This window comes from Cervus elaphus, chromosome X, assembly GCF_910594005.1.
Source record: "Cervus elaphus chromosome X, mCerEla1.1, whole genome shotgun sequence".
Lineage (NCBI taxonomy): Eukaryota > Metazoa > Chordata > Mammalia > Artiodactyla > Cervidae > Cervus > Cervus elaphus.
In genome coordinates this window covers 114,111,802-114,137,039 of record NC_057848.1, presented here as the reverse complement: position 1 = coordinate 114,137,039, position 25,238 = coordinate 114,111,802, and the positions used below count along the sequence as shown (strand labels likewise).

The window sequence follows — 25,238 nt, the reverse complement described above, 5'->3', positions numbered from 1 at the left end:
GTATTTCCAGAAAACAATTAGATCAACTTTTTGTATTCCTAATGCTAACTACCAGTTGATGCCCGTCAGCATTACATCTAGTGTCTGCCAGAGAAATTCTAATATTACTAAAGGAATTGGGAATATTTTTCCTAAACACTCTAACCACCAGCAAGTAGAGATTTCCCACCATGTTTGAGGTGCAGGACCTGGGATTTCTCAGTGCGGAGGAAAGAATGCAGACAAAAACGGCAACATCAGGAGTGTACTCTTCTATATGTTAGATGGGATTGCGTGTGACACATATTCACTGAACAAAACCAATTAAGTTATTATTTAAAGAATTGTGCAACATCAGTCCTGAATTTTCCACTTACTGCCTGGGAAACTGTAAAAAAGCTTTTCCCAACAAAAACTGTAAAAAAGGTTTCCAAGCAAAACTCATTAAATATTCACCTCCCATCTCTGAGCCTTAGCTTCTTCATCTGTAAATTGCAGGAGGCACAACCTATCACAGGATGTGGTGAGAACCAACTGCAAAGTTAGTTAAAGGACATTGTATGGGTAGAGGTGGGGTGTGAAGAATGATTAAAAACACCCACATGCATTCAATATTTCTGAAAAGATACCAAGAAATGGATTACATTGTTTGCACAAGACAGGAATAATGAGTGGCTCAGGGAAGGATGGAGGAAACTTATTTTTCACTTCTATATCATTTTGATTTAAAAAAACTTCAAGCCATGTATGCATTACTTATTCAAAAGAGAAAGGACAAAAACAAAGTTCTTTGGAAGTTATGATAATTGCTGGATAAGTGAGGGAGGAGCTGTGATTAGAATTTGTATATAGTGTCTCATATGTACTTAAGGATCTTCCTATTGCTGGGGAGAATGACCTTTTGGCCAGAGTGAACACAGTTTGGAAAGACACACATATGTGATGATGGAGGAAGGGAACTGGTTCCATTACAATAATGAAATCAATCCCAATGATTTGTGCAAAATAATGTCATAGCCCAACATTCTATCAGGCAAGAATCAACATAGTTTGCATAGACACAGAACTTACATGATTGGGAACACAAGGCAAGCCTGTGTGAAAGCTGCACAATGATAGAGAACAAAGTAATAAGAATCATAAGGCAGTACATGTTTCAGTATCTCATGGAATAGGGAAAAAAGAATATGACATAGTAGCAAGCAGATGAGCTTTGAGGCCATATACGTTTAGGTCATATTTCTGGGGTCATCATTAGTAATAATATTCTAAATAGCTACCATTTTGTGAGCATCTTAAGCAGATGTAGTAGTTGTTACAAATATTCCTTGTTATTTTTTTTTTCCATTTATTTTTACTAGTTGGAGGCTAATTACTTTACAATATTGTAGTGGTTTTTGCCATACATTGACATGAATCAGCCATGGATTTACATGTATTCCCCATCCCAATCCCTTCTCCCACCTCCCTCCCCACCCCATCCCTCTGGGTCTTCCCAGTGCACCAGGCCTGAGCCCTTGTCTCATGCATCCAACCTGGGCTGGTGATGTGTTTCACCCTTGATAATATATATATATACATGTTTCAATGCTGTTCTCTCAAAACATCCCACCCTTGCCTTCTCCCACAGAGTCCAAAAGTCTGTTCTGTACATCTGTGTCTCTTTTTCTGTTTTGCATATAGGGTTATTGTTACCATCTTTCTAAATTCCATATATATGCGTTAGTATACTGTATTGGTTTTTGTCTTTCTGGCTTACTTCACTCTGTATAATGGGCTCCAGTTTCATCCATCTCATTAGAACTGATTCAAATGAATTCTTTTTTAATGGCTGAATAATATTCCATGGTGTATATGTACCACTGCGTCCTTATCCATTCGTCTGCTGATGGGCATCTAGGTTGCTTCCATGTCCTGGTTATTATAAACAGTGCTGCAATGAACATTGGGGTGCACGTGTCTCTTTCAGATCTGGTTTCCTCAGTGTGTATGCCCAGAAGTGGGATTGCTGGGTCATATGGCAGTTCTATTTCCAATTTTTTAAGAACTCTCCACACTGTTCTCCATAGCGGCTGTACTAGTTTGCATTCCCACCAACAGTGTAAGACATACAGATGGCTAACAAACACATGAAAAGATGTTCCTTGTTATTTATCAAATGCGCCAGGGACTTTGCACCGAATGCTTCATCTACCTGGAGTGAGCTTCTTCCAGGAAACCATATCCATAGCTCGTGGTATTGATTTCAGTAGGATTAATGATCAAGTACACTCCTCTCAGTGAGTCTTTGCAGATAAATGTATCAAAATTTTGACATGCTTCCCTCTGCTGTGCTTACTATCCCCCATCTCTATTTAACTTATTTTCTTATCACTTTCTAACACTGCTATTGTTGTTGTTCAGTTGCTAAGTCATGTCCGCCTCTTTGCAACCCCATGGACTGCAGCACGCCAGGCTTCCCTGTCCTCTACTATCTCCCGGAGTTTACTCAAGTTCATGTGCATTGAATTGGTGATGCTATCTAACCATCTCATCATCTGCCTCCCTCTTCTCCTTTTGCCTTCAATCTTTTCCAGCATGAGGGTCTTTTAACACCATATATTGTACTTATTTAGCTTTTGGTTATCTGTCTCTCTACTTGATTGTATACTATACTAAAGTATATCATCATATTCACTGTTATATCTCCAGCAGTTAGAAGAGTGACTAGAATTTCTGGGCCAAAAAACTAACAAATTTAAAATTCTGATATAAAAGGCCAAATTGTCCTCTGAAAATAACATGACAGCCACTTTCCCCTCCAGCCAAAACAGGGTAAAAGGGCCTAGATTTATATCATCAGCATGGAACAATTAAAAAGCTAGAAAAAATGTAATAATGATTCTGATCATTATTAGGGCATTTGAAATCTGGCAATGAAGGACAGTGATCCATGAGAGAGGAAAAATAAATGAAGTGAACTCCATGATTGTTCCAGCATAAAGCCTGGAAAGATTCTTCAGGCCATACTCCAGGACAAGGAACCCAGAAGAGCCCAAGAGGCTCCATAAGCTGAAGACACTGAGTTGTAAGTATGAGAAGAGCAAGGAAGTGAGAGTTTTCAGGGCAGAGTACCAGACAGAAGATCTGCACAGAGAACTCTGGAGATCTTCAGGCGTCCTCTTTAAGAATTTAGCTACATACTGATCAATACATATGTGTAAGGCAAGAACCACAGGACAAAATTAGAGGGAAACACGGTGGCTGGAAGAGTTCCTGTTCTCACCAGCCACAGTGAACTATTAAATAATTCACAGAGCACTGAATAGAGTACACAGACAAGTTTTGCCTCATTCACGAAGAAAAATTAACATGACTAAATACTATTCTTTTTCTGCTTAAGTTTAAAATAAATACTTGTAAATATCAAGCTGTATTTGGGTAACAACTGCACCCCAGAAAAAGCTCAAGAATATTACCTATAGTAATGAAAAAATAGCCAGAATTCAAGAAGGTAAAATTAATGTCTTATGTCTGATAAAAAATTATCAGAAATAAATTATTCATAGCTATTTCTTTTTAAACTTTTTATATTTGTATTTAAGTATAGCTGATTAACAATGCTGTGATAGTTTCAGCTGGACATCAAAGGAACTCAACCAGACATATACATGTATCCATTCTCCCTCAAATTCCCCAATAGCCCATTCTAATTTTGGTGTATTTTATTTCTTTTTCTTGCTCAATTGCTCTGGCTAGGACTGCAATACTGTATTGAATAGGAGTGGTTACAATGAACATTCTTATCTTGTTCCTGATCTTAGCAACAGTTGTCTACCTTGCCAATCAATCCTAAAGAAAATCAGTCCTGAATATTCATTGGAAGGACTGATGCTGAAGCTGAAGCTCCAATACTTTGGCCACCTGATGGGAAGAACTGACTCATTGGAAAAGACCCTGATGTTGTGAAAGATTGAAATCAGGAGGAGAAGGGGACGACAGAGGATGAGATGGTTGGATGGCATCACCGACACAATGGACATGAGTTTGAGCAATCTCCAGGAGTTGATGATGAACAGGGAAGCCTGGCATGCTGCAGTTCATGGGGTCACAAAGAGTTAGACATGACTGAGAGACTGAACTGAACTGATGATGTTAGCCATGGGCTTTTCCTAGATGGTCTTAGTTATGTTGAGGTCTGTTCTTTCCATACCAAATTTGTTGAGTATTTATCATGAAAGGATATTGAATTTTGGCAAATGTATTTTATGTATCTATTGAGTTGTTTTTCATTCTATTAATGTGGTATATCACATTTATTGATTTGCATATGTTGAAGCATCCTTGCATCCCAGGGATGAATTCCACTTGATAATAGTCTATGAATCTTTTAAAGTGCTGCTCAATTAAGTATGCTAGTATTTTGTAGAGAATTTATGCTTTCTGTATTCATCAGGTATGTTGGCCTGTGGCCTATATCTTTCTTTTCCTCCTTCCTCTTTCCCCCTCCTCCTCTTCCTTTTTTTTTTTTTTTTTTTAATAGAGTCCTAAACTGGCTTTGGCATCATGGTAATGTTGGCCTCATAAAATGAGTTTGGGAGTGTTCTCTCTCTTTCAACATTATTAATTGAGGATAATTGACATCAATTCTTCCTTTAATGTTTGGTAGAATTCACCAATGAAACAATCTGAACCTGTGCTTTTCTTCTTTGGAAGATTTCTGAATACTGATTCAAGCTCCTCACTCACTATTTGTTCAGATTTTCTATTTCTTCATGATTCAGTTTCACTAGGTTATGTATTTCTAGGAACTTACCAATTTTTCTAGGTTATCCAATTTGTTGGCATATGTTTATTTATAGTGGTCTCTTATTATCTTATTATCCTTTTTATTTTTGTAGTGTATCCTTGTTTATTTCTGGTTTTATATATTCAGGTCTTAGCTCTTTATTTCTTAGTCTAGTTAAAGGTTTTCAGTTTTATTTATCTTTTTAAAAACTCAATGTAATTTCATTTATCTTTTCTATTGGTTTCCTGTTCTCTACTTCATTGATTTCTCTCTTTTTTTGCTCTGATCTTTGTTATTTCCTTCCTTCTGCAAACTTTGGGCTGAGTTTGTTCTTTTACCAATTGTTTGAGATATTAAGTTGGGTTATTTGTGATCTTTCTTTTGTCTTAATGTAATGCAGTGTAAATGTACTGTAATGTAATGTAATGTAAATGTAGTGTAATGTAAATATAGTGTTTTATTTGTGTAAAAGTCCCCTCTTAGAATTGCCTTTTCTCCATTTCATAAGTTTTGATTGGCTGTTTTTCTATTGTCATGTATTTCAAGATATTTTTTGATTTCTTGCTTTCTATATTTTGATTTCTTGCTTGACCCTTTGGTTGTTCAAAAGTGCATTGTCTACCACATATTTGAAAATTTTTTTTCTTCCAGTTATTGATTTCTAGTTTCATACAGTTGTGACCAGAAAGTACTTGATAAAATTTCAGTCTTCATACATTTGCTTATTTTATGACCTGACGTTATCTATCCTAGAGAAAGTTCCATGTCCACTTGAGAAGAACGAGTATTCTGTTGTTGGTGGGTAAAATATTCTGTATATGTCATTCAAGTTCATTTGGTCTAAGGTATAGTTCAGGTACAATGTTTCTTTAATTGAATTTCTGTCTGAATGATCTATGCATTCTCGAAAGTAGAATATTAAAGTCTTTTGTTATTATGTTATTGTTTATTTCTCCCTTCAGCACTGTAAGTATTTGCTTAATATATTTAGGTGCTGCATTGCTAAGTGCACATATATGTACAACTGTTATATACTCTTGATGACTAGACCACATTATCATTAACTTATGGCCTTCTTCATCCCCTTAAATCAGTTTTTTATTTAAAGTTTATTTTTTCTGATATAAGTATCCCTGCTTTGGGATCCATCTGGAACCATTGGGTTGGGTTCCATCTGCAGGAAATAACTTTTCCAACTCTTAACTTTGAGCCTATGTGTGTCTTTAAATTTTAAGTGTTTCTTTTAGGCAGCATACTGTAGGGTCCTATTTTTAATCCATTCAGCCCCTCTTCTTTTTGATTAGATAATTTAATTCATTTACATTCAAAGTAATTATTAATAGGCAAGGATTTATTAATTTCATCTTAATTATTTTCTGGCCATTTTGAAATTCCCTTATTTCTTTCTTCATTACTTGTTGTCTTTATTCTTGTGAATTTATCATTTTCTGTAATGTCGTGCTTTGATTTCCTTCTCTCTATCTCTACAGGTTTTTGCATTTGTGGTTACTAAGAGGCTTATATAAACAAAACTATAGATATAAAAGACTATTTAAAGCTGATAACAGCTTATCATTGATCATATACCAAGACCCTATAATTTTACATCTCCCTCTATATTTTATGTTTTTGACATCACAACTTACCCAATTTTATATTGTATATCCATTAACAAATTACTGTAGCTAAGTTATCATTAATATATTTGTCCTTTAACCTTTATATTAGAGTTACATAATTAACACACTATCATATTGCAGTATGAGAGTATTCTGAATTTGACAATATATTTATCTTATCAGTAGGTTTTATACTTTCATATATTTTTGCATTACTAACTAGTATCCTTTTATTTCAGCTTGAAGAACTCCTTTCAGTATTCTTGAAAGGCAGGGCTAGTGTGGACAAATTCCCTCAGCTTTTATTTGTTTGGTAAAGTCTTTATCTTTCCTTCATTTCTGAATGATGACTTTGCTGGGTAAAATATTCATGGTTGGAAGTTTGTTTGTTTTTTTTTTTTTTCAGCATTTTGCATATACCATCCAAATCTCTTCTGGTCTGCAAGGGGTCTGCTGAGAAATCTTCTGATAGCTGTATATGTGAGGGTATTTTTTTTTCTCTTGCTGCTTTTAACATTCTTTCTTTGATTTTTTAAACTGTTTCGTTATAATGTGTCTTGGAAAAGACTGTTTTGGGTTGACATTTTGAGATAACTGTTGGCTTCATAAATTTATCCCTAGATTTAAATTCTCAGGCATTACTTCTTTAAAAACTTTTCTCTCATTCTTCTCCTTCTGGGACTTCTGAGACTCCAACAATTCATAAATTGTTTCTTTTAATGGACCCCATAATTCACATAGACTATACTCATTCTTTTTCATTCTTTCTTCTTTTTGCTACCCTGAATATTGTTATTGTTGTTCAGTCCCTCAGTTATGTCCAACTCTTTGTGACTCCATGGACTGCAGCATGCCAGGCTTCCCTGTCCTTCACTATCTCCCTGAGTTTGCCCAAACTCATGTCCATTGAGTTGATAATGCCATCCAACTATCTCATCCTCTCTCGCCCCTTTCTCCTCCTGCCCTCAACCTTTCCCAACATCAGGAATTTTTTCCAGTGATTTGGCTCTTTGCATCAGGTAGCCAAAATATTGGAGCTTCAACTTCAGCCTCAGTCCTTCCAGGGAATATTCAGGGTTTATTTTGTTTAGGATTGACTGGTTTTACCTTCTTGCTGTCCAAAGGATTTGCAAGAGTCTTCTTCAGCACAGCTCAAAAGCATCAATTCTTCAGCGCTCAGCCTTCTTTATGATCCAGCTCTCACACTCGCACGTAACTATTGTAACAGCCACAGCTTTGACTATACAGACCTTTGTTGGAAAAGTGATATATCTACTTTTTAATATGCTCTCCAGGTTTGTCATAGCTTTTCTTCAAAGGAGCAAGCATTTTTAAATTTAATTCTGTGGCTGCAATCACTATCTGCAGTGATTTTGGATCCAAAGAAAATAAAGTCTGTCACCATTTCCACTTTTTCCCCATCTAGGCTCCCATGAATAGATGATCTCAAATAACCTGTTTTCTAATTCACTAACTCTTTCTTCTTTTGGATAGAGTGTAATATTGAAGCTCTCTATTGTATTCTTCAGTCCAGTCATTGTTCTTTGTACTCTAGGATTTCTGGTTTTTTTTTTTTTTAATGATTTATGTTTATTTGTTGAGGTTATTTTGTTCATGCATTGTGTCCCTAATTTCATTTAGTTGTTTATCTTTGTTTTCTTATAGCTCACTGAATATCATTTTTAATTAAAGCATAGTTGATTTACAATATTATATTAGTTTCAAGTATACAACATTGTAATTCAATATTTTTATAGATTATACTCTAAAGTAATTATAAGATATTGACTATATTCTCTGTGCTATACAATATATCCTTATAGCTTATTTATTTTATATAAAGTATATATACATATATCTTAATCCCCTACCCCATACTACTCTTCCTTCTTTCCCTCATCACATTGATAACCATTTTTTGTTCTCTATATCTGAGTCTGTTTCTGTTCTATTTTATTCAATTGTTTTAGCTTTTAGATTCCACATATAAGTGGTAACATACATTATTTGTTTTTTTCTGATGTTTCATTTAGGATAATACTTTCTAAATTATTCATGATGCTGCAAATGGCAAAATTTTCATTCTTTTTTATGGCTAATAGTGCACACACAGCTGTTTTATTCATCAGCGATGGACATTTAGGTTGCTTTCATATCTTGGCTATTGTAAATAATGCGATGATAAATATTGGGGTATATATATCTTTTCAAATTAATGTTTTCATTTCTTTCAGATATATACCCAGGAGTGGACTTGCTGAATCATATGGTAATCTAATTTTTAGTTTTTTAGGTAACATCCACACTACCTTCCATATTGGCTGCACCACCTTGCATTCCCACCAGCAATGTACTAGGGTTCATCCCTTTTCTTCACATTCTCATCCTGAGATTCTAGGTGGGCCCTCTGGTGGTGTCTGGGGGAGACTTGCTGCTTGAGTTCTTTGGACAAATTTGGTGCCTTGGTCATCAGGTGGGCAAGCTTGGTGTTTAGATCCACTAGGGAAAGCCTAGTGCCTGGGTCCAAGTGTATTGACTGGGGCTTGGATTCACTGGGATAGGCCTAACACTTGAGTTTGCAGTGATAGGCCTATGATTGGGGTTCATGTGAATGAATCTGGATCTGGGTCCATGGGGGCTGACCAAGATAAGGAATCACTGGGATGGGCCTACAATCTGGGTCCACAGGGACTATTCTGGTACTGGATGGGCCAGGAACATGATTTCATAGGAACTGGGCTAGGACCTAGTGCAATGGAGTTGGTCTGTTCTGCTTTACTGACTATGCAAAAGCCTTCGACTGTGTGGATCACAATAAACTGTGGAAAATTCTGAAGGAGATGGGAATACCAGACCATCTGACCTGCCTCTTGAGAAACCTATATGCAGGTCAGGAAGCAACAGTTAGAACTGGACATGGAACAACAGACTGGTTCCAAATAGGAAAAGGAGTACGTCAAGGCTGTATATTGTCATCCTGCTTATTTACCTTATATGCAGAGTACATCATGAGAAACGCTGGGCTGGAAGAAGCACAAGCTGGAATCAAGATTGCCGGGAGAAATATCAACAACCTCAGATATGCAGATGACACCACCCTTATGGCAGAAAGTGAAGAGGAACTAAAAAGCCTCTTGATGAAAGTGAAAGAGGAGAGTGAAAAAGTTGGCTTAAAGCTCAACATTCAGAAAACTAAGATCATGGCATCTGGTCCCATCACCTCATGGGAAATAAATGGGGAGACAGTGGAAACAGTGTCAGACTTTATTTTTTTGGGCTCCAAAATCACTGCAGATGGTGACTGCAGCCATGAAATTAAAAGATGCTTACTCCTTGGAAGGAAAGTTATGACCAACCTAGACAGCATATTAAAAAGCAGAGACATTACTTTGCCAACAAAGGTCCGTCTGGTCAAGGCTATCGTTTATCCAGTGGTCATGTATGGATGTGAGAGTTGGACTGTGAGGAAAGCTGAGCACCGAAAAATTGATGCTTTTGAACTGTGGTGTTGGAGAAGACTCTTGAGAGTCCCCTGGACTGCAAGGAGATCCAACCAGTCCATCCTGAAGGAGATAAGTCCTGGGTGTTCATTGGAAGGAATGATGCAAAAGCTGAAACTCCAGTACTTTGGCCACCTCATGCGAAGAGTTGACTGATTGCAAAAGACCCTGATGCTGGGAGGGATTGGGGGCAGGAGGAGAAGGGGATGACAGAGGATGAGATGGCTGGATGGCATCACCGACTCGATGGGCATGAGTTTGAGTAAACTCCAGGAGTTGGTGATGGACAGGGAGGCCTAGCGTGCTGCGATTCATGGGATCACAACGAGTCAGACACGACTGAGCGACTGAACTGAACTGAACTGGAGCACACTGGGAGCCTAGGGCCATGGAAGACGGCCTGTAATCTGTGGCCTCAAGGTCCAGCCTAGAGATTAAGTCTATGGGGTTGAGCTTGTTACTGGTGCCGGCCAGGAGTCTGGTTCTCTGGAAGCCAGCCTATAAGCTGAGGCCACAAGTGCTTGTCTGGCACTGAGGTTGGCCAGAAGCTTGGGTCCACAGGAACCTGTCTGGACCCTGAGCCATAGGCACAATCCTGGCATTGAGGTAGGCTGGGTGCCTCAGTCTATGTGAGCTGGTCTAGAGGTTAGGTCTGTGGGAGGTCATCCATTCTGAAATGGGCCAGGAATCTGCATTCACAGGAATCCACTAGAAGCCTGGTGACAGAGCTGGCTGACAGTGGGGTCAGCCAGGAACCTGGGTTTGTGGGAGCACACATATGCCTTGGGAGCTGCCTGCGGATATAGGCGCTGGGCAATGTTGAGTGTTTTGAGAGCTTGAGTTTGCAGGAACCTTCTGGTAGCATGGTGCTACAGGACCTACCTTGGACTTTGGGAAATGCCTGGGGCCACAGAAGCTGGTGGATAACAGCATGGGGCAAGGGCCTGGGTTTGTGTGACACCACTGGGAGCCTGGGGCCATGAAAGACATCTGTCTGCAGGAGTTGGTCTGATGTTGAGGTGGGCTGATACTGGGGTTTAACAGTGAAATCAAGTGCTCATTTCATTCTCCTCTCCCAAGAAGACTGTCATTCTCCACACTGGGCTGAAACTTGGGAGGGGGATGAAACAAAGGTGACTCTATCTTTCTTCCTCATTGTGTCTTTTCTTATTTCTTTGCTTCACCAGGTGTTATAATCTTTCACCTGGATTCCATATATATATATGGAATTCATATATATATGGAATTCATATATATATATGGATTATATATATATATATATATAATTGCTTACTCAGTACTGACTTATATATATAATTGCTTACTCAATACTGACATCTGGATATCCCAGAGGCATCTCAACTTCAACATTTCTAAAATTAAATGATTTAATTATTTTCTTTCGTTTATTTATTAAAACAATGCTAATGCCCAAGCCAGAAATCTGGGCATTGTTATCCTAGCATCTTCCCTCTGTCTCACATCCCATATCCATTTAGTCACCGAGTTCCATCAGTTATACTTCCTTAATATCTCTCTAATCTATTCTCTCTATTCAATACCACTGCCTCAGTTCAGAGTTTCATCATGTCTCTCTAATATTACTACAGTGGTCTTCTAACTATTCTCTGTGCCTCATGTCACTCTTATATTTAATCTGTCTATGAAAGTATGAATAGAGGGACCTTCCTAAACTCAAAACATAATTGTCTTACCCCGCTGCTTATATTTTAGTGACTCCTCACTATCTTTGAGACAAAGTCCAAACTCTGTAGTTAGTACACAAGGTGCTCTATAATCTGGCCCCTGACTACAATCTCCAATCTCATGTTCCTCTATTCTTACCTTCACTTTATACTATGATATCCACCCACCCTTCTTCCTTTTACTAATATTCATAGAAGTCATTGAATTTTAGCTGAGTACCCATGCTTACATGTCCCAGCTTCCCTTAAAGCTAGGTAAGGCCATGCACTTAAGTTTTAAACAATAAAATACAGGTGGAAGTGATTTATACAAACTTCTGGATCACGTTTTTATAAAGAATTTGTCTGCATTCCATTCTCTTTCCCCCTTATCTTTCATGAAGACCAATGGAATAGGTAAGTTGGACCCAAAGATTAAGGCCAAGCAGTAAGGATAGCAGAGCTACTCCACCAATTTTGGACTGTTTACCTCTGGACTTTTACACGAAAGCAAAATGAACTTGTCTATTATTTAAGTCACTGAATTTGCTCTTCTTTGTATTACAGGAAGTTAGACTGCACCTTAATTCATTCATTCCCTTTTAACTTTTGTGTCTCAACTCATGTACTAACACTATGGGAAGCCTTAGCTGATTCCGATGCCAGAGATATGTTCTACTTCCACTTGCTCCCATAACATCTGATGTACCTCTTCATATTAGTTATTACACTGTATCCTGAGTGCTGATTACCCCCCAATTCCCTCTCAGTATCATGAGCTTCCTGACAGTAGAGACTTTTATCTCATTCAAGCTAGAGCCTTATTAGGACACCAGATAAAAGAAAACAGTTCAATGACAGTTTTTATAATGAATGGATGTGTTTTGGCTGCCAGGCCCCTCAAGGCCTTTTAAATAATAGAGACTTTTCTCACTTGTTTTTCTCCAACTGGAAATGGGGAAAGAGAGTATAAGACAGAGATTAAAGAACTAACTTTGAGCAAGAATCAGCTGTGTAGACACTTTACCACTTGCTAACTATGCAACCTTAGGAAACGTACTTAAACTATATGTGCCTCAAACGTGAAGTCCAGTTTGCACTTTGCAAACCTCAATTTCCTAAATAGTAATAATAATCACTATAACCACCTACCTCATATGGTTGTTGTGATGATTGAATGAGAAAATATATGTAAAGAGCCTAGTCTGGAACATATTAAGCACTCTATAAATGGTAACTATCGCAACCCTGAAAATGACTTAAACTCATGTTTCCTTGGAGAGAAGCAGGGAAAGAGGGATGGAGAGGTGAGATGGAGGGGGGAAGGAATAGGGGACAGATGGAGGTTGAGACTAAAGCAATAAGGGGTGAAGTGGTTATGTGCTATGCAAACCAGAAGTTGTGGACTTGATGGCTCTTTGAGGTCTCTGCCAGATTAAGTTATTTTATTTATTTCCTCTAGTTATAGCAGTTAATCATTTCTCATTGGCAAAACTCTTTCCTCACAGCCTGCTCATCTTCAAAGAGCTACCCAGAACCCAAGAAGGATATGGGATCACTACTTTTTAGGGTTTGCAATGAAAGTCAGCAAATCCACCTGGACAAGCTGCTATCTATATGCTTTGTCTCCTCCTGGTAGACTGAGACATTGGTTGGGAACGTTTTGAGACAAGTTCTGCCAATGTGCCCATGGGCTGGGCTCAGAGAAGTTGCTCAGTAGGCTTAAAACCTGTCTTTCTAAATGAAAAAAAGTCTAGAAAAGCTGAGGGGATACTTCTTGTTGTGTGTCCTTTCTAAAATTAAAACATGGCCTGAATAAACCTAGAGTCAACATGGATTGCAACATTCTTCCCAAAGCTGGCCTACAGATGTAAACCTTGAAGCCAAGCTTTAATGTGGAAATACTGGCAATTACTGTGATAGGAAGAATCCATTTACCTCTCTCTCTGTTCTGTGGGCCCTCGAAAAGCCCTACATGAGATCTATTTTCAAATGATGAGCTTTAACCTATGTGTCACTGCTATTCCCTTTGGTAAAAGAAATGGAGTAAACTTGCCCTCCTTGCTCATTCAAACTTAGCCAGTTTGGTCTCATTGCTGTTCAACATGCCAAGGACAATTCTGCCTCATGAAGTTTGTATTCACTGTTTACTATTCTTGGGATTGATCTTCCCCAGGCTAGCCACCATGGCTAATACTCTTACTTTATTCAGTTTTCTGCCTAAGAATCATAGTAATATCACTTTCTACAAGATAACCACTGATAACCATCCTTTACTTTGTTATTCAGGGCACTTATCACCACCTGACAAATATATTTGTTAGGTTATATTTGGTTATCATCTGTCCCTTCCCAATAGAATACAAGACCCATGAAATAAAGGTCTTTGTTTTGTTCACAAGTATATCTATCTTCACTGCTGAGAACTTTGCCTGGTATGTGATAAGAATTTAGTATTTATGAAATTTAACTTGTATCATTAGTTATTTGAAGGAGGACTACAAACTACAGATATAACTAGTGTCTTGGGAATGAAAACCTGGCAAATATCCATAGTTTCTCTTAAGAGAGGAAGAAGAAGAGATGATGGGCCCAAGATCTCTGAACTTAATTTTGACAACTCAATTTTAATGTTAAGAAAGGCCCAAGAAAAGAAACTCTGTTTTACTCAATTCCCTATTGACTTCTTGAGTATCCATGAAAAGTATGTTCTAAGAGAGGAATCACAATGTACCCTCTGAAGATAGAAAAAAATAAATTCTAAAAGAATGGGAAAATCAAAATGTGTGGGACTTTCTTATAGGGGTGAATGGAGTGAAATACCAGGTGGCACAGGATGCAAAACTAGCTCCCCTGTATCTCATGCAATCTTTGAAAAGAGGGAAGTGATAGCAGTAGCAGGAGAAGGTCTAAGTGGCAGGGCTATGATATGAACTTAGATTTGTCTGACATCAAGGTTAATATTCTTTCCGCTATATAACATAAAAGAAAACATTTTAAGTTTAAAAACAATTCTTTTGATGGGAAGAGTATCAGGCCAAACTTATTTTCCCACCTTGCAAAACTCCTGAAAGACGGTGAACTGATTTGGCTTTCTGCAAACTGGTTAAGAACACCTAGAATTTTGTGGTCTTTAATAGTGACTTTGGGAAAAGTCTCAGAGAATAACCAGTACAGAGTCTGGGAGCAAGCCAGTGATATTTGTTTTCTGGGCACATGGCTGGTCCTGAATGTTAGCTGAGTTGAATTCTAAAGACTCAATCTAAGAGAAATCAATATATAAGGGATATTATTTCACTCTGTTGGGCCTTGGTTATTGTCTGGGATGGTCATAAGTCCAACTCCTGGAAATCCTTTTTTCTGAAGGCTCCTGAGGACTAAAACTGGATGATAACATTTGTTGGGCTTTGAGGCACAAACAGGAGAAGTATCACGTTCATTGGGGAGGGAGTTAATGAAACCCTTGCCTGAATTTGATGACATATTAATCCCCTCCAAGTTTCTTCTCTGTCATGTCTTTAGGCATGAAAGATAGAAGAAATTTAACATAAGATAATCATTTTTCAACTGCCAAAAGCAACAAGATCCACAGTCATCTGAACTCTTGGAAATTTTGACAGAACTCAGTAACTATCCAGATTCTCCCCAGATGCTGCTTCAGGGTTGCAAATATCAGATTGTACAAAAAGCATCTTGTCTTTCTATAAATCAAAGATATAAGACTTGGCCCTGATGAAGCTCAGCTTTCTACTGAGCCTCCATTTACACTCTGGCTGAGGCTGTGTTGCACTTTCTGAGGTCTGGTTACACTAGCAAAAACTGCACTCTTAAGTTCATTAGAAACAAAGGTGGTGATTGGCTAAAAAATAATGAGCTCTTAGCATTTGGCAGAGACCACTTTAAACATCAAGTGTGTCACCAAGTTCTCTCAGAGTTTGGACAGAACTTTGAAAATATCATGTCTGTTGTTACTAAGAGCCAAAATTTTTTAAAGAAGGCTGTCACCAGGCTTGTCTTTGGTCTCTGCAACATATAGACTTTAAGGTTCTTCTACATGACACATGACCCATACAACATACTTAAGGTAAAACTGATGTCCAAAGAGAGGAAGCACTTTGTTCATGTCTCCAAAGCCAGTAGGTGGTAAAACTTTGATTAGTGAAAAAGTGAAGTCGCTCAGTCGTGTCCGACTCTTTGCGACCCTGTGGACTGTATGTAGCCCACCAGGCTCCTCTGTTCATGGAATTCTCCAGGCAAGAATACTGGAGAGGGTTGCCATTTCCTTCTCCAAACTTTGATTAGAACCCCAAAATTCTAATCCTCAATCTAGTGTCCTATCCCCTTAAAACAAAGTACCTCCTTTGTGAAACTATTTTATACTCCTGCTGATTGTATCTAACATGTCTATAATCCACGCTCTGTCAGTCCATTCACCTCCCAGTTCCCTTGGGAAGAGGATACTTAGGAAAGAATGAAGTCAGAATCTGCTAATGACACCTCCATCCACTTGGCAAGGATTTATGTGTTCTACTAAGAATGCGATGGCAGATTTCAAGTGGAGTTTTCTCTTAAGACCTACTTACAATACCTTCAGACTCAGGAAGTGAAGAGTTCTGCATCATTAAACAGCTACGAATTAACAATGATCTCAGTTCAGTTCAGTTCAGTCACCCAGTTGTGTCCAACTCTTTGCGACCCCATGGACTGCAGCATGTCAGGCCTCCCTGTCCATCACCAACTCCCGGAGTTTACTCAAACTCAGGTCCATTGAGTTGGTGATGCCATTCAACCATCTCATCCTCTGTCGTCTCCTTCTCCTGCCTTAAATCTTTTCCAGCATCAGGGACTTTACAAATGAGTCAGTTCTTCACATCAGGTGACCAAAGTTTTGGAGTTTCAACTTCAGCATCAGCCCTTCCAATGAATATTTAAGACGGATTTCCTTTAGGATGGACTGGTTGGATCTCCTTGCAGTCCAAGGGACTCTCAAGAGTCTTCTCCAACACGACAGTTCAAAAGCATCAATTCTTAGGCACTCAGCTTTCTTTACAGTCCAACTGTCACATCCATACATGACTACTGGAAAAACCATAGCTTTGACTAGATGGACCTTTGTTAGCAAACTAATGTCTATGCTTTTTAATATGCTGTTTAGGCTTCAACAGTACATGAACCATGAACTTCCAGATGTACAAGCTGGATTTAGAAAAGGCAGAGGAACCAAAGATCAAATTGCCAACATCCACTGGATCATCGAAAAAGCAAGAGAGTTTCAGAAAAAAAAATCTATTTCTGCTTTATTGACTATGCCAAAGCCTTTGACTGTGTGGATCACAACAAACTGTGGAAGATTCTTAAAGAGATGGGAATACCAGGCCACCTGACCTGCCTCTTGAGAAATCTGCGTGCAGGTCAGGAAGCAACAGCCAGAAATGGACATGGAATAACAGACTGGTTCCAAATAGGAAAAGGAGTATGTCAAGGCTGTATATTGTCACCCTGCTTATTTAATTTATATTCAGAGTACATCATGAGAAATGCTGGGCTGGATGAAGCACAAGCTGGAATCAAGATTGCTGAGAGAAATATCAATAACCTCAGATATGCAGATGACAGCACCCTTATGGCAGAAAGTGAATAACTAAAGAGCCTCTTGGTGAAAGTGAAAGAGGTGAGTGAAAAAGTTGGCTTAAAATTCAACATTCAGAAAGCTAAGATCATGGCATCTGGTCCCATCATTCCTTGGCAAATAGACGGAGAAACAGTGGAAACAGTGACGGACTTTATTTTTTTGGCTCCAAAATCACTGCAGATGGTGACTACAGCCATGAAATTAAAAGATGCTTGCCCCTTGGAAGAAAAGTTATGACCAACCTAGACAACTTAGACAATGATCTAAGGACTTCTAAAATGTACCACTTTGACTACAAAGACTTAGTATACACCATAGATTATGGAAGAATGTCATCACTGAGATAAAGTTAATTTCCTATCAATAGAGTAAAAGGATGGGAAGGTATTATTGGGTTGGCTATAAAGTTCATTTGCGCTTTTCTGTTAGATATGAGGGAAAAACCCAAAGAAACTTTCTGGCTAACCCATTAACATTTGGTGGGCAACACTATGTACAAAATACTTGATATATTTATCTCATTGAACCCTCCCAACATCTGAGTGAGATAAGTTTAATTATTGGTCCCAATTTTAAAATGAAGGAAAGAAGTTTCAGGGAGGTAGACTGGCTTATTAAAGACTACGTGGCTAGCAAATAATGGAGCTGGGATTCAGCCTCAGGGTCATCTGCTTCCAAAGTTATTTTCCATTATTTCCATAATATTCTCACCTCTAGGGTTATTTGGAAAACCTATAGACGTGGGCTAGGCATTTTCAGTTTTCAGTCTTAATCCCAAAATAGCAGTGACAGCCATTAGTCCCAAAATCTCAGAGCAAAGAAAAAGTTCACCCAATCTCAAAGCTCTTTCACTGATACCTGATTTCTGAAATTCTTACAGGTAGTGTCACCAGACTGAGGAACCTTGGTCTGCTTCATGTCTAGCTGCCAAAGTATACCTATCTGATCCTCTAGCACAGTGGCCCCAGTCTTATTCAGACTCTGATGTTCAAACCTGAGATTCAGACTACCCAAAGGAGAATAGCAAAGACAAAAGTATATGATATGGGAAAATCATTGGCCACTGAGGGGAATGGGCTATCTGATTTTGGGAGATCTTATTAAATTCTCAAAAATCTCTGATTATATATTAATTCTCTCATTATCTCTCTCTCTCTCACACACACACAAGCAAATCAGAAGCCACTAAAAATACAATAAAAACAGATAATTGACTTTGAAATCCGTAACAAATTTAATTCCTCCAGGTCTCAGTTACCTATAAGCAAAATAAGGAAATACCTCATAAAAGTTATGAGAATTCAATGAGACACTGAAGATGTTGAATGCCAAAATTTCAGCACATCCAGTGGCACAAGTAGTAGTGGCACTAGTAGCAAAATCTAGATAAATGCCAACTATTATTTGTACTATTGTAACTTTTGTTTCAGTGCCAGCTGGAGACAGGAAAAGGAAGGGAGAGGGTATCCCCGCCTTTTACTGAATCTTGATAATAATTCTTAGGACAACAAGAATCAAAAGGATGACTCATGATGAAGGTTTCAGCTCTCTGAACACTGTGGGGTAAGCCCCAGCTTACAGCTGTATCCTACACTTATCACACTATCTCATCAGGCTTGGACATGCTTATTCACTTCAAACAGGTCCTGACCTCACTTCAAAGCTAAGAGGATTAAGCTTTTGGGAAATGTGTGAAGATCTTCTTGATTTAGTAAGAATTGAAAAAACTTAAAGCTGTGTTTTCAAAGATTCACTATGACTGATAAACATATTTGAAATTTCTCAATCTAATAATTCTTTGCTCAAAGATATTTTTCTTCAGGTTATACTTTGCTTTAAATATTCACTACTTAAAGTATTTTTTTTTCTGAAGATTCATTTGAAAATGTTCGCCAAATCCCTAGTTAAGTACATTTTATACTCTCATATACTGTCTCTTTTTATACTCTTTATACTGTCCTCTTATGTACAGAATAATACAAATGTTATTTTTAATAACTTTTAGCTTAACTCTATCATTTCAGAATTTAAAGGTAATGACGTATAAACCTGGCTTAATTAGATTTTCTCTCTCAATGTGTGTACGTGTGTGTGTTTTGTATCTATATGTATATGTGTAGATAGATACATAAAGACATATTTTAAGATATATAAAATACAAATCTATATTTATATTTACACATATTTTAAAACAACTATCTCCCTACCAATCTACTTACCTATCATTCCAGAAAGCAGAGGCAGAAGGAAATATTCCTCTATTCCTTTGCTGCCCTCTGGTGGCAGAACAAAATTGACAGAAGCCATATTTCAGAGAGACAGGAGGCATAGGCTAGGACTAGAAGAATCTGTTTCCTCTAGGTTGCTAGACTGGGTGTCTGAAGAATAACATAAATCAGTTCAGTTCAGTTCAGCCGCTCAGTCGTGTCTGACTCTTTGCGACCCCATGAACCGCAGCACGCCAGGCTTCCCTGTCCATTACCAACTCCCGGAGTTCACCCAAACCCATGTCCATCGAGTCGGTGATGCCATCCAACCATCTTATCCTCTGTCGTCCCCTTCTCCTCCTGCCCTCAATCTTTCCCAGCATCAGGGTCTTTTCAAATGAGTCAGCTCTTCGCATCAGGTCCTTAAAAGGGACTCTTGTTTGCCTCCCGAAATCCATTACATTGCTATAATGTTGGGGTTTTTTCTGGACAAGATCCCATTTGGCCATTTGGGAACATAGGCAGCAATTGAGTTCCCACAAACTCTGCATTGAGAACAGTCCAACTTCTTGTGGCCAATTTATAGGAATAATTTTTCTTAACCATCTATATCTTCAGCAAAGATTGTACCATTCAGTTCCCTCAACCATGGTTTCTAACCATACATTTTTAGACATAAAAATAAAATCAATTTTCACATACATTGATAATAGATTTTCTAATTACTTTGAAAATTTATTCACCCAGAAAACTGTACATAAGGCAGTAAAGAAGGAACTTGTTGGATTAAATAGCAGCTTGATAAGTGAAAGTAAAAGTGTTAGTCGTTCAGTCTTGTGTGACTCTTTGCAACCCCATGGACTGTATAACCTGCCAGGCTTCTCTGTCCATGGAATTATCCAGGCAAGAATACTGGAATGGGTAGCCATTCCCTTCTCCAGGGGATCTTCCTGACCCAGGAATTGAACCCAGGTCTCCTGCATTGCAGGCGTATTCTTTACCATCTGAGCTACTAGAAAAGCCCAGAAAAGCAGTTTACCACCCAGTAAAAGAGAAAAATTGGCAATTAGAAAGGAACTTAAGAGAACAGTTAAGGTTAGAGGAGCTAAGTCAACTTCAGTGATGAAAAGAGAAGTACAAGTCTCTGTTGTCTTTAACATCTCATGTTAAACATGTCCCCATTCCCTGAGGTTCAGCCTTAACCCAACAGACCTTAAGTCTCAACTTGGCCACTTACAACACTCTGTGCCTCTGTTTTCTAATCAATAAAAAAAAAAAAAAAGAAATAATAATATCCATCATTCACGGAGTTAGAATAATGACTGAATGAGATAAATGTACATTGCCCCATATATGGCACATAGCCTGATTTCATGTTCCCTGAATACAAGTCTAAATTTAAAAGGTTCCTAGCCCCAGTACAATGATCCCAGCAATAATAAAGGAAGGAAATGCCCAGTACCAGATTGTAAAAGTAAGAAGATGAGTTTGCAAAGCACAAGTGAGACAAGAAGAACTGTGGGGCTAGGTTAGTGAGGGTGAACTAAAGTTCCAAAGAGTAGATGAGTAGGAATGGAGTTAGAGAAATAAAAATTTGCTACCACCACTGCAGCATGCACAAAAGAACTTTTATAAAATGAAGAGCCTGTACCAGAAGGTTTTCAAGGTCCCTTTATAGTTCTAATATTCAAATGGTTCTATTCCACATTTTGTCCCCATAAGTTTAAAATAAATAATTGTCCTCAAAAAAAATTGCTAAGAACTGCCTTCAGGACTGACCTCCCTATTCCCCTGTAATTCACCACATTTCCCAAAAACAAAATTTTCAGAAAACAGAAGTCAACATTCTTCTGTCCATCTAAATGGCTTCTGTGTCTCAGAGCATCAGCATTAGGTTTGGGCACTCTGATAGATACTGTTCAGTGAGATTGGAAGTGAAAGAATGTAAGAATCATTGACACCATTGAGGGATCAGTGTAGAGGTGAATTTTCTTGCCCTGTAACTTACCTACCTACCAACTCAGAAAATAAGTAATTTAAAGATGATGATTCAAATTGTCTTCAAATACTCTTTTTAAAAGACTTAAGAATGCACTCCTTTAAGTATCAATACTTTTGATACACTTAAACTTTATTTACAGAACATATTCTTTTTTTTTTTCTTGGTACTCGTGGATTTTTTTTTTCATTTATTTTTATTAGTTGGAGGCTAATTACTTTACAATATTGTAGTGGGTTTTCTCATACATTGACATGAATCATAGATATTCTTAAAAGAGAGGCAAAAGGAAGAGAATGACAAAGAAATGTAAAACCAATGTGTTTAAGCCTTTTTCTATTAAAGATCAAGTGTAAATGGAAAAAAAACACATTACTGAAATTATAATATATGTCAACTGAAAAGTCATATCCCATTAACAGAGCAATGTGGCAGGAACATATAATCCCTGATATTTGTAAAGAAGCATAACTCTTCTCTTTTAATCTCTACAACCATCCTATGAGGTTACACATACATAAGGTCCAGAATTTCTGAAACAATCTCACCCACATTTCATTTTGCTCTTTTTCAAAAAATGGAATTTGATAAATGTTTGTTAAATTGGTACTTTTTATATCTCCATATATCTTCATATTTATATCTTCATATGAATAAATTCATAAATCAGAAAAATCTTTGATTACCATGTCTTCATTTGGAAAATATGATCAGAGTTCATCTCTAGTATCATATGAGGGTCAGAACTTCATTCATTCAATACATATTTATAGGTTACAAGGGTGTAGCAACTTCACTTAAAAGCTGACCCCTGGTTAACAGAAATAATCTCCTATTAGGTCAGAGCAATTGCTCTGCAAATCACCCAACAGAATACACTTTTGATACCTTGGTCAAAATCATAGAAAAATAACACTTTCAAAACTCAATAGAGATGAGCTCATTCATTGAAAAATGGATTTTCTGGAAAAAACTGAAGTTGGCAATTCACCTAAAAAATTGTAAAGAATAACAACAAAGATGTTTTAGGGTGCATAAGCCAACCATCTCTTTGCATGGCTTTGCAATAAGCCTTTCTCAGCTCCAAACTGTGACATTTAGGTATTGTTTGGCTGGGGCTGTTGTCACAGAGGGTGGCCTCACCCCTATGCCTGGAACGCCCCTCCAGGATGCCCCTTGAGGCAAGGCACTGCACTGTGCTCTCGGTGGCTTCCTCCCAGGTGCCCCCACGTCCCTTCCTGAATGACTAAGGGCCAAGTGGCCCCGCCCCTGCTGCCAGGCTTGGAGCCCTGGTCCCTGCAGGGCTGAAAATCCTGGCTCAATGTCTTTTCCCTCTGCTGTCACTAAGCTGTCCAAGAACCTGAGAGGAGAGCAGTATAACCCCTAATGCTGCCCACAGCCACAAGGCCACCATTCTTGGGAGGGACCTCCCCAGCTAAAGCCCTATTTGCACCCAGGAACGTCTGTCAGTTTGAAGACGGAGCAGTCAAGATGGTGGAATAGGAAAACCTAGGGTTAAGTTCTTCTCATAAGTACATCAAGGATACACCTACAGGTGTAACAATTCACTCAGAGGACCTATTGAACACTAGCAGAGGACCACAGACACCTAAAAAGACAAAAGGATCCTCCTATAATTAGTTTTCATTGTTTCGGGTTTTGGGTATTTTTGTTTGATTGGTTGTTTTCTTCTTTTTTTGTTTTCTTTGTGTTTCTTGCTCTCTGGATTTTTTTATTTTGCTTTTGTTTTTGTATGTTTGGATTTTTTATTGTTTGTCTTGCTTTTTATTTGCTTTCTTTCCCCTTTTTAGTTTTTGTTTTGTTGTCATTTCATGAGTTTATTTTTATGTTCTTTGCTTTGTTTGTTTTCTTTGCTTTTTTGGTCTAGTTTGGGTTTTTGTTTTTATTCTTTTGGTTTTGAAGTGTTTTGATTGTTTTCTATTTTCTTTGTGTTTTTTTGTTTGTTTCTTTATGTCCCTGTTTGATTATATTTATGCTCTTTGTCTTGGTTTTTTGCCTCTTTTCCTTATTTTGGTTTTTGTTTTTGTTTTGAAGTAATTTTTATTTTCTATGCTTTTTTGTTTTAGTTTTACTTTTCTTTTTTACTGTGTTAATTTTGTTTCTATTGCTTATTTTGGTTTTGGGGTTAATTGTTTGGATGCTTTCTTTTTTTGTTGTTGTTTTCTCTGTTGTTTTTTTCTTCCTTTGTTTTGTTTAGTTATGTTTGTGTTGTTTGTCTTCATTTTTGCTTGTCTATCCTTACTCTTTGCCCTGTTTTTGTTGACTACACCACATGGCTTATGGAGTCTTAGTTCCCCAGCCAGGGGTCAAAACTGAGCCCCTGTGGTAACAGCACCGAGTCTTCAATGCTGGATGGTCAGAGAATTCTTGGCTGAGGGAATATTAACTGGCATGAGCTCTCCCCAGGTCCCCATTTCAGCACCAAAATAGGGCTCCACCCAACTGTACAACTGTACAAACTCCATTGGTGGGTGCCTCAGGCCAAACAGTCATCAAGATAAGAATACAGCTGCATGCATCAGCAGACAGGCTACATACTAAGTTCACAAAAAAAGATTTTGTAATCCAAGGTGGCAGAGTAGAAAGACATACACTCTTCTTCTCTTGTGAGAACACCAAAATTTCAACTAGCTTGTCAACAACTATCGACAGGAAGATGCAGAACCCACCAAAAAAGATCCCACATATAAGGACAAAGGGGAAGCCACAATGAGGTGGCAGGGGGGGAGCAATCATCATAAAATCAAATCCCATACCCACTAGGTGGGTGATACACAAATTGGAGAACAATGATACCAAAGAGGTTCTTGCAGTGTTGTGAAGGTTCAAGGCCCCATATCTGATTTCCCAACCTTGAGATTCAGCAAAAGGATTGGGAATCCCTAGGGCATCTGACTTTTAAGGACAGCAGGATTTGATTGCAGAAATTTAACAAGAATGGAAGAAACAGAGACTATTGGAGGGCACAAACAAAACCTAGTCACACCAGGACCCAGGGGAAAGGAGCAGTGACCCCATAAGAGACGGAGCCAGGCTTGTCTGTGAGTGTTTCAGGGTCTCCTGCAGAGACGTGGGACAGCAGAGGCCTGCCATGGGGACAGACGGACTAGCAGCAACAGTCCTGGGAGGCTCATGTTGGCATAAGTCCTTTAAGATGTAGCCAATAGGCCTAACTCTCAGATGGAAAAGGGTCTGCCTACAATGCAGGAGACCTGGGTTCAAGCCCTGGGTTGAGAAGATCCCCTGGAGAAAGAAATGACAACCCACTCCAGTATTCTTGCCTGGAGAATCCCATGGACAGAGAAAGCTGGCAGGCGACAGTCCATGGGGTCACAAAGAGTCAGACATGACTGAGTGACTTCACTTTCACTTTCAATATACCTAACAAAGCCTGCAGACTCCAGGATTGGGTTGTCTCATGCCAAATGATGAACAGGGAGAGAACACAACCTCAACCATCAACAAGCAATTGGATGAAAAATTTGCTGTGCATGCTCCTGCCCACCAGAACAAGACACAGTTTTCTCCAAAGCTAGTCCCTCCCATCAGGAAGCTTGCACAAGCCTCATCCTCATCCATCAGAGGGCAGGCAGAATGAAAACCACAATCAAAGAAAACTAACCAGAATTATCACATAGATTACAGCCTTGTGTAACTCAATGAAGTTATGAGCAATGCTGTGCAGGGCCACCCAAGACAGATGGGTAATGGTGGAGAGTTCTGACAAAACATGGTTCATTAGAGAAGGCAATGGCAAACCACTTCAGTATTCTTGCCTCAATTACAACATGATAAGTATGAAATGGTAAGAAGATATGACACTGGAAG

At 38.4% G+C, this 25,238-nt stretch overlaps 1 protein-coding gene across 7 annotated transcripts in view; it reads right to left on the bottom strand.

Annotated features, from left to right (window-relative positions):
• The window catches only part of OPHN1 (oligophrenin 1), a 630,229-nt gene that overhangs the window by 67,493 nt on the left and 537,498 nt on the right, over positions 1–25,238 (bottom strand). The window lies entirely within an intron of this gene.